We start from the raw sequence: 9,285 nt of genomic DNA on the forward strand, positions 1-9,285 counted from the left end.
CACGACGAAGCCCCCCCCCCACTTCCGGCCCTCATTCAGCCAGGAGGAGGCAGGAGAAGAGGGAGGGTAAGTTGCTTCCTCCCTGCCTCTCCCCACCCCTGACTGCCTGGGGCCAGGGAGGGCCTTCGTGGGGCTTCCTTCCACTCCCGCCGGCCTTGCAGGTCCACCGCCGGGCCCCTCATGGGGCTCAGCAGTGGAGCTGCAAGGCCGGTGCCGGCGGCCGGGACCGTTGGGGGCGGGGTGTGTGGCCTTATGACACACTTCCGGTGATGTCAGGGGGTGTGGCCTTATGACACACTTCCGGTGATGTCAGGGGGTGTGGCATATGCTAATGAGTTATGCTAATGAGTCCCCCCTAGCTCTTTTTCTACGAAATGACCCCTGGGGCTGATCTCCAAGCGACAGAGATCTGGAGAAAATTGCCACGTTGGAAGGTGAGCTCTATGATTATTATATCCCACAGAAGCCCCTCCCCTCCACAAACCCCACCCACCTCAGGCTCCACCCCCAAATCTCCAGGTATTTCCCAACCCATCGCCATAGGCTCCTCCCTCCAAAGTTGCCATTTCCTCCAGGGAAACTTTTTTTTCTGTCGCCTGGAGATCCACCGTAGTCTGGGCTCCAGGTCCCACCTGGAGTTTGGCAGCCCTAGGTACAGCCTGTCTTTGGCATGCTGACTGCCCCAGCTTCAACCCCTGGGACCTCCAGTAAAAAAATAATATAAAGATCCTAATCTGTTGGGGAGGGGAGACAATGCCAGCCAGAATCAACACCAGCATGGTCAGAGTGTTGGATTTCTTCCCTGACCACCTGCGGTACAGGTGCCCTTGCGCAGGGCTCAGACCTCCTCCCCGTCGCCCTAGCCAGTTCGGTGTAGCGGTTAGGAGCGCGGACTCTAATCTGGGAGGACCGGGTTTGATTCCCCACTCCTCCACATGCAGCTGCTGGTGTGACCTTGGGTCAGTCACAAGTTCTCTCAGAGCTGTTCTCTCAAGGGCAGTCCTCGAGAGAGCTCTCTCAGCCCCACCTCCCTCACAGGTTGTGTCTGTTGTGGGGAGGGGAAGGGAAAGGAGATTGTAAGCCACTCTGAGACTCCTTTTGGGAGTGAGGGGCGGGGTACAAATCCAATCTCTTCTTCGTCATTTTTGTGGCTGTCAAGGCCTAGACAGCTGGCGGACTCAGAAATTAAAGGGAGGCAGCCAAATACACGTCACGGTAACCTCCATGCCAAGAAAAGCAAAATATGTGCCCTTTTCCCTCTGTCGGGCTGTTTTTGAAAGGGCGGGGGAACCAGCCTGAACGTTGGCAACTCTACCCAGGGTTGCCAGCTCCTGCCATGAAGACAGGTTAAAATGCTTGGGGCTCTTTAGCTTGGAGAAATGACGGCTGAGGGGAGACATGATTGAGGTTTATAAGATTATGCATGGGAAAGAGCAGGTCGAGAAAGAGGTCCTTTTCTCCCTTTCTCATAGTACAAGAACTCGTGGGCACTCCATGAAATTGCTGAGCGGTCGGGTTAGAACGGATAAAAGGAAGTCCTCCTTCACCCAAAGAGTGATGAACACATGGGATTCACTGCCACAGGAGGTGGTGGCGGCTACAAGCAGGGACGGCTTCAAGAGGGAACTAGATAAACATATGGAGCAGAGGTCCATCAGTGGCTATTAGCCACAAGGTCTAGATAGGACCTCTTAGTCTGGGGCAAGGGATGCTCTGTCTTCTTGGTCCTTGGGGGGAGGCAACAGTGGGAGGGCTTCTAGTGTCCCGGCCGCACTGATGGACCTCCTGATGGCACCTGGTGTTATTGGCCACTACGTGACAGAATGTTGGACTAGATGGGCCATTGGCCTGATCCAGCATTGGTTTCTTTTATGTTCTTATGGTCTTAACTCCTGGAGAATTGGGGGTGGAGCCTGGGGGAGGGCGGGGTTTGGGGAAGGGGAGGGACCTCAACAGGGCATGACGCCATAGAGTCCACCCTCCAAGACAGCCATTTTCTCCAGGGGAACTGACCTCTATAGTCTGGAGATGACGTGTTCCCTCTAAGCTGAGTGAGTGTGAGCTAGCTCACAGTTTTTTAGCCTCTGGCTCACATAGTTTTGTCTCAGCTCAGGAAGTACGGCTCCAGAGCAAACTAACCGATGCAGGAGCCAAACCGCTCGCTCACGACTTTAATGCCAGGAGCCCACAAAGTAGAATTTTTGCTCACAGGACTCCACAACTTAGAGCAGTGGTGGCGAACCTATGGCACGTGTGCCAGAGGCGGCACTCAGAGCCCTCTCTGCGGGCACGCGTGCCATCGCCCCAGCCAGGCCCAGACCATCATTAAAGTGTCAAATTCTCTGCCAAATAATTTTAAGTAAACGAAAGCATTTGGGATTGCTTCCCTTACTTTGTTTGGATCATCTGAAGTTAAGGTATGAGTTGTTTTTTCTAAAGTAAAACCTCAGTATTCAGGTTAAATGGCTGTCTTGGCACTTTACGATAAATAAGTGGGTTTTGGGTCGCAGTTTGGGCACTCGGTCTCTTAAAGGTTCGCCATCACCGGCTTAGAGGGAGCATTAACTGGGAGAGCTCCAGGCCCACCTGGAGGTAGCCAACCCTAACTCTATTTCCTGAGCTGAGTTCAGAGGGCCGTAGGGCCGATGCACAGGATTTCCACGGCAGCCAAACCCATGAGGAAGGAAGCGTTCTCTGCAGGCCCCTTTCCAACCACCAAAGCAGCGGATCAGGGCTCTTCCCTAACAGTGAGATCAGCACAGGTGGCTTCCCGGGGCAAGCAGTCTCTTTGCACATAAGTTGCTGAGGTTTTGCTATGCAGCCAGACTGCCTTTTCGTAGTTGCGAGACAGGAGACTGAAGTGGTGGAGCTGGGCAGGATGAACGTGAAGATGAAATTGCCTTACACCGAATCCGGCCCTTGGTCCACGTAGCTCAGTATTAGTACAAAACAGCAAGAGTCCAGTAGCATTTTGAAGACTAGCAAAATATGTGGCAGGGGATGAGCTTTTGTGGGTCACCACTCACTTCTTCAGCTACAACTAGAATGGGAGTCCATCGGTCCTATTTATTGGAAAGTGGAGTGATTTCGAACGACATAAGCAGGCGAATGACAATAGCAGGTGTGATTGAATTTAGGTGAGGTATACAGAGAAGTAGTAGGTATGGAGAAATAGGCATTGGTAGTGAGACAGGAAACCTGGGTCTCGATTCACTCCAGGTGGATGCATTGTCTTGAGCTTCAGTATCAGCCACAAGACAATGCGTCCACCTGGAATGAATCAAGACCTAGGTTTCCTGTCTCATTACCAGTGCTGATTTCTCCATGCCTATTACCCGTCTGCATATCACGCCTAATCCAATCACGCCTGCTGTTGTCATTTGCCTGCTATTGCCATTCAGCATCTGAAATCACTCCATTCTCCAAGATATAATGACAGAGGGACTCCCATTCTAGCTTTATCTGGAGAAGTGAGCAGTGACCCAGGAAAGCTCCTCACCCGCCACATACTTTGTTAGTCTTTAAAGTGCTACTGGGATCTTGCTCTTTTCTACTGCTACAGACAGACTAACACAGCTACCCATCTTTCACATCACCAACTGACTGATCCTCAACTGGAGATGCCAGAAATTGAACCTGGGACCTTCTGCATGCTGAGCAGGTGCTCTACCACTGAGCCACAGCCCCTCTCCACAGCTCTCCGGGGTTTCAGATGGAGGTCTTTCACATCACCTACTGCCTGGTCCTTTTAACAGGAGATGCTGGCAACTGAATTCGGGACCTTCTGCACGCCAAACAGATGCTCTACCACCAGGGCTCTTTTTGTAGAAAAAGCCCAGCAGGAACTCATTAGCATAATAGGCCACACCCAACAGCAGAAACTCATTAGCATATTAGGCCACACCCCTGACAGCACAGCTCATTAGCACATTAGGCCGCACCCCCATGTTACCAGAAGTGTGGTCATCCAGCCACACCCACCTTTTGCTTCTTATTCTGTTTACTTTGTTTGTTGTCAAAACCCAGGGCCTTTTTTTGTAGCAGGAACTCCTTTGCGTGTTAGGCCACACACCCCTAATGTAGCCAATCCTAATGAGTTCCTGCTGTTGGGTGTGGCCTATTATGCTAATGAGTTCCTGCTGGGCGTGGCCAACTCGGGCGCCAGCCGGAACTCCATTCCTGCGCGTTCCTGCCCAAAAATAACCCTGTCTACCACGGAGCCACAGTCTCCCCCCCCTAGATAGCGGCATTCCGGTTGGCATCTTGGCCGATGGAGGAGGGACCCCCGATCTGTAACCTGGCAAAAGAGGGCAGTCTGGAACCCATTTTGAGCCAAAATGTAAGAACAACTCAGTCCGGCGGTCCGTCTAGCCCTTAGCTGCAGCCTGCCGGGCATGGGATTTATGCCTCAACTTCCCAATTTTAAAAAACAAAACCGTATGCTCATTAGAGAGCCAGTTTGGTGTAGTGGTTAGGAGCGCAGACTCTGATCTGGGAGAACCGGGTTTGATTCCCCACTCCTCCCCATGCGGCTGCTGGTGTGACCTTGGGCCAGTCACAAGCTCTCTCGGAGCTGTTCTCTCAAGGGCAGTCCTCGAGAGAGCTCTCTCAGCCCCACCCACCTCACAGGGTGTCTGTTGTGGGGAGGAGAAGGGAACGGGATTGTAACTTGTAAGCCACTCTGAGACTCCTTCGGGTAGTGAAGGGCGGGGTATAAATCCCATCTCTTCTCTTCTTCTTCATTAGTGGCCAAAGTGGCATTGGGGAAGTTCCTCCGATTGCAGCATCCGTGTGCCAAGTTCCTTGCCCTCTCCACTGGGTGCACAGGATGGTTGTCACCAGTGTTCCCTCTAAGCTGAGTTAGTGTGAGCCAGCTCACAGTTTTTTAGCCTCCGGCTCACACATTTTTGTCTTTGCTCAGGAAGGAGGGCTCCAAAGCAAACTACTGTATGCAGTAGCCAAACCGCTCGCTCACAACTTTAATGTCGGTAGCTCACAAAGTTTTGCTCACAAGACTTCACAGCTTAGAGGGAACATTGGTTGTCACAGTTCTTAACCCACATGTCTTTGCCTCTGGCTTTTCCCCCCCTGCCCACCATTTTCTCCGGTATGTTTTCCCCTCCCACTTTTCTCTCGGTCTGACGTACAAAGCAGCATCAAAAGCCTGCTCTTCGCTTAACTATGTGACAAAAGGCACACAAGGGGAAAGAATGAATCACCTCTGGATCCGGTTGCCTGCTTGTTGTGGGAAATGCGGTGGGCGCCCCCAGGACATGGCACCAAAGTAGGGCGAATGCCACGAGGACGGGTATGCGTGTGTGAGAGAGAGCAGAGAAACACAACACAGGATCGAGAGAGGCTTTAATCGGAATTCGGTTCATGCTCTTAACACCCGGGTCCTTGGGGTTCCTCAGTTTCCCATCTGTAAATAAGAATCCCAGAAGAGCTTTGTGAAGTGACATGAAGGGGGATTGGGGAGAAACCTGGGTCTTCTCCACTGGAGTGGGACTGACTGGGGGAAGGCTCTAAAGTACTGGGTTCGCCACATGGAAGACTCGGACCACGACATGCGTTAAGACGCGTTTATTGCACTTCACACAGGAACTGCAAAATGGCCCTGCAAGGCCAACTATATACACACCCACCCAGCACACCCACAGTCCTGCTGGAGGGTTTGAATTTCCCGCCAAAGTTGCTATTGGTGAATGCTGGGGGAAGTAGGGTCCTAGGCGTCTATTGTTTAGAGGAGCTAAGCTCCCTACTGTAGCCCGGTGGCAGTCCGCCAACTGCCGACCTGGTGGCAGTCCGCCAACTGCCGACCTGGTGGCAGTCCGCCAACTGGCGACCTGGTGGCAGTCCGCGTACATAACAAAGGCCATGGGTGTTTTCAAAGCTTTGGCATCTTGGGTGTGAAATCTGGCGCCGTAAACTCTCTACCCTGACTCCAAACAAGTTTCTAGCTCTCATGACCGGAGAGACAAACTCAAATCCACTTTGGCAGTGCTTGTGGAAATTCAGATGCCAAGGGACTGAGGGCTGGAATTTTCTTCTGATTGATGGAAAGGGGCTGTGGTGTGTGCAATGCCCGCTTCTAAGATGCCAGGTCCAGGCTGGGAAATTCCTGGAGATTTTGGGGGTGGTGCCTGGTGTTCCCTCTAAGATGAGTTCGCGTGAGTAAGCTCACAGCTTTTTAGCCTCCGGCTCACAGATTTTTGTCTCAGCTCAGGAAGGAGGGCTCCAGAGCAAACGAATTTATGCAGTAGCCCAATGGCTCGCTCAAAGCTTTAATACCAGGAGCTCACAAAGCAGAATTTTTGCTCGCAAGACTCCACAGCTGAGAGGGAGCGTTGCTGGGGAGGGCAGGGTTTGGGGGAGAGGAGGAGGGACCAGTAGGGTATCAGGCCCTTGAGTCCACCTTCCAAAGCGGCCGTTTTCTCCAGGGGAACTTACTGGCCTCTGTCGTCTGAAAATCTGTTATAATTCTGGGGGATGTCCGAGCTCCGCCTGGAGATTGGCAACCCCTTACCTGACAGGCCAGAGCAAACTGGCGACCAAGTTGCAGAATTACTTTAGTGCAGAGAGTGATTCAAATATGGAATTGGCTGCCAGAGGAATGACCAGCTTTAAAAGGGGTTTATACAGATTCATGGAGAATCAGTCTATCAGTGGCTACTAGCCATGGTGATGACTGAGGGGAACCTCCACATTCAGAGGCACTAATCCTCTGGATCCCAGAGCCAGGAGGCAACATCAGGAGAAGACCTCGGTCTCTCTGCCCTGTTGTTGTTGGCCCTCTAGAGGAACTGGTTGGCCATTGTATGAGACAGGATGCTGGATGGGATGGACCACTGGTCTGATCCAGCAGGGCTCTTCTGCTGTTCTTATGAAGGCTTCAGCCTCTATTTATGCCATGTTGTTGGCCCTCCAGAGAAACTGGTTGGCCCCTGTGTGAGACGGGATGTTGGACTAGAAGGACCACTGGTCTGATCCAGGAGAGCTCTTCTGAGGTTCTTATCTGGGTAAGGCCTCGGCCTCTCTGCCCTGTTGTTGGCCCGCCAGAGGAACTGGCTGGCCCCTGTGTGAGACAGGATGCTGGATGGGATGGACCACTGGTCGGATCCAGCAGGGCTCTTCTGATGTTCTTCTCAGGGGAAGGCCTCGGCCTCTATGTCATGTTGTTAGCCATCCAGAGTAATTGACAGGCCACTGTGTGGGACAGGATGCTGGACTAGAAGGACCACTGGTCTGATCCAGCAGTGCTCTTCTTATGTTCTTATGATTCAGGGCTCAGCCTCTGTGCCCTGTGGTTGGCCCCCCAGAGGAACTGGCTGGCCACTGTGTGAGAAAGGATGCTGGACTAGATGGACCACTGGTCTGATCCAGCAGAGGCCTTCTGATGTCCTTACCAGAGGAAGGCCTCGGCCTCTCTGCCCTGCTGCTGGCCCTCCAGAGGAACTGGCTGGCCACCGTGTGGGACGGGATGCTGGACTAGATGGACCACTGGTCTGATCCAGCAGGGCTCTTCTGATGTTCCTATGAAGGCCTCAGCCTCTCTGCCCTGCTGCTGGCCCTCCAGAGGAACTGGTTGGCCACTGTGTGGGACAGGATGCTGGACTAGATGGACCCTCACTGGTCTGATCCAGCAGGGCTCTTCTCATGTTCTTATGAAGGCCTCTCTGCCCTATTGGTGGCCCTCCAGAGGAACTGGTTGGCCACTGTGTGGGACAGGATGCTGGACTAGATGGACCACTGGTCTGATCCAGCAGGGCTCTTCTCATGTTCTTATGAAGGCCTCAGCCTCTCTGCCCTGCTGTTGGCCCTCCAGAGGAACTGGTTGGCCACTGTGTGGGACAGGATGCTGGACTAGATAGACCACTGGTCTGATCCAGCAGGGCTCTTCTTGTGTTCTTATCAGGGGAAGGCCTTGGCCTCTCTGCCCTGTTGTTGGCCCTCCAGAGGAACTGGTTGGCCACTGTGTCGGACAGGATGCTGGACTAGGTGGACCACTGGTCTGATCCAGCAGGGCTCTTCTTGTGTTCTTAATTTGCCACCCTGAATTGACTTGACCCGGGAAGACTTGTGAGGCTGGGACAATTCCAGGTATCTGGTTTTCCTGAACTGCTAGGAATTCAGTGCAGGTTCCTAGACACGTTAAGTACATTCAATCTTCGTTATAAGGCTAGCTCTTAAAAATGTCCTTTCGCCGGGTTGGAAGGGTTTACAATATTTTGTCCAGCCCTGGAAGTGTCCCGATTTGAATACAAGATTTCCCCCAGGTCTCCTTTCTCCACAGGGAAAGGGGAGAGACGGAACAGTAAAGGGGAGGGAAACCTTGAGCATACACAGAGTGCTTTCCCAAAGGCCTGACCTTCACAGCCGCCACACAGCCACTTGGGAGTTCACCAGGAAGGTTTCCCAAGCCACTTTGGTGTCGTGGTTAAGTGCGCAGACTCTAATCTGGGAGAAGCGGCTTTGATTCCCCACTCCTCCACCTGCAGCTGCTGGATGACCTTGGGCAAGCCATAGCTCTGTCAGAGCTGTTCCCTCACAAACAGTCCTCAAAAGAGCTCTCTCAGCCCCACCTGCCTCACAGGGTGTCCATATGTGGAGGAGAAGGAGTTTGTAAGCCGCTCTGAGACTCCAAGTGACGGGTGGGGTATAAATCCAATCTCCTCCTCCTCCTCTTCTTCTTCGTGACGCCCTGGCATGGCTGAACTCTGCCGTCCCCCGCTTAAAGCAGCAGCACCAGAGTTCAAACCCAGGGTATCGGGCCCGAGCCTTGTGTTTCGAGGGCTTGTTTGGCATCGCCGTGGCAACAGGTGGGGCGGGGGGGGAAATGAAAGGCAATATTGAAACAGGTGAAAACGAGGGTGGAAGGGACCCTCCCTGGGGCGTGGAGGCTTGCGAAAGAGGTACACGATAAGGAAGGCGGATCAGGAAAGCCGGAGGGGGCGGGCAGAGAGGCATCCTGTTCCCGATACCAGGGCAATCGGCATGGCTTGCCAGAGGTCCCTACCGGGTCAGAACCAGAGGAAGCGGCTGCCTCCACAGGGTGGGGTGGTGGAGCTGCCGCTTCAGGAGGGACTGGGGAGGCGGCAGGGTTGCCACCTCCAGGTGGGGCCAGGAGGTCTCCCGGAATTGCAACTCATCTCCGGCCGAGATCGGATCCCCTGGAGAATAAGGGCGGCTTTAGCGAATGAGGCTTTAGAGAAGGAGCTGCGGTGGCTCAAGTGGTTAAGACGCTGGACTGCAGGCTGTGGAAGGCCGGCGGGTGAGCAGTTGGCG

General features: G+C 53.5%; 1 protein-coding gene and 1 non-coding gene across 2 annotated transcripts in view; one reads left to right on the forward strand and one right to left on the reverse strand.

Annotated features, from left to right (window-relative positions):
* The window catches only part of PTGIR (prostaglandin I2 (prostacyclin) receptor (IP)), a 42,253-nt gene that overhangs the window by 15,839 nt on the left and 17,129 nt on the right, over window positions 1-9,285 (forward strand). The window lies entirely within an intron of this gene.
* Window positions 3,616-3,687, reverse strand: TRNAA-AGC. The gene has a single exon. It is a non-coding gene; the product is annotated as a tRNA-Ala (tRNA).

The sequence above is a fragment of the Gekko japonicus genome, unplaced genomic scaffold (genome assembly GCF_001447785.1).
Source record: "Gekko japonicus isolate JY-2015 unplaced genomic scaffold, Gekko_japonicus_V1.1 scaffold1436, whole genome shotgun sequence".
NCBI classification, from domain to species: domain Eukaryota; kingdom Metazoa; phylum Chordata; class Lepidosauria; order Squamata; family Gekkonidae; genus Gekko; species Gekko japonicus.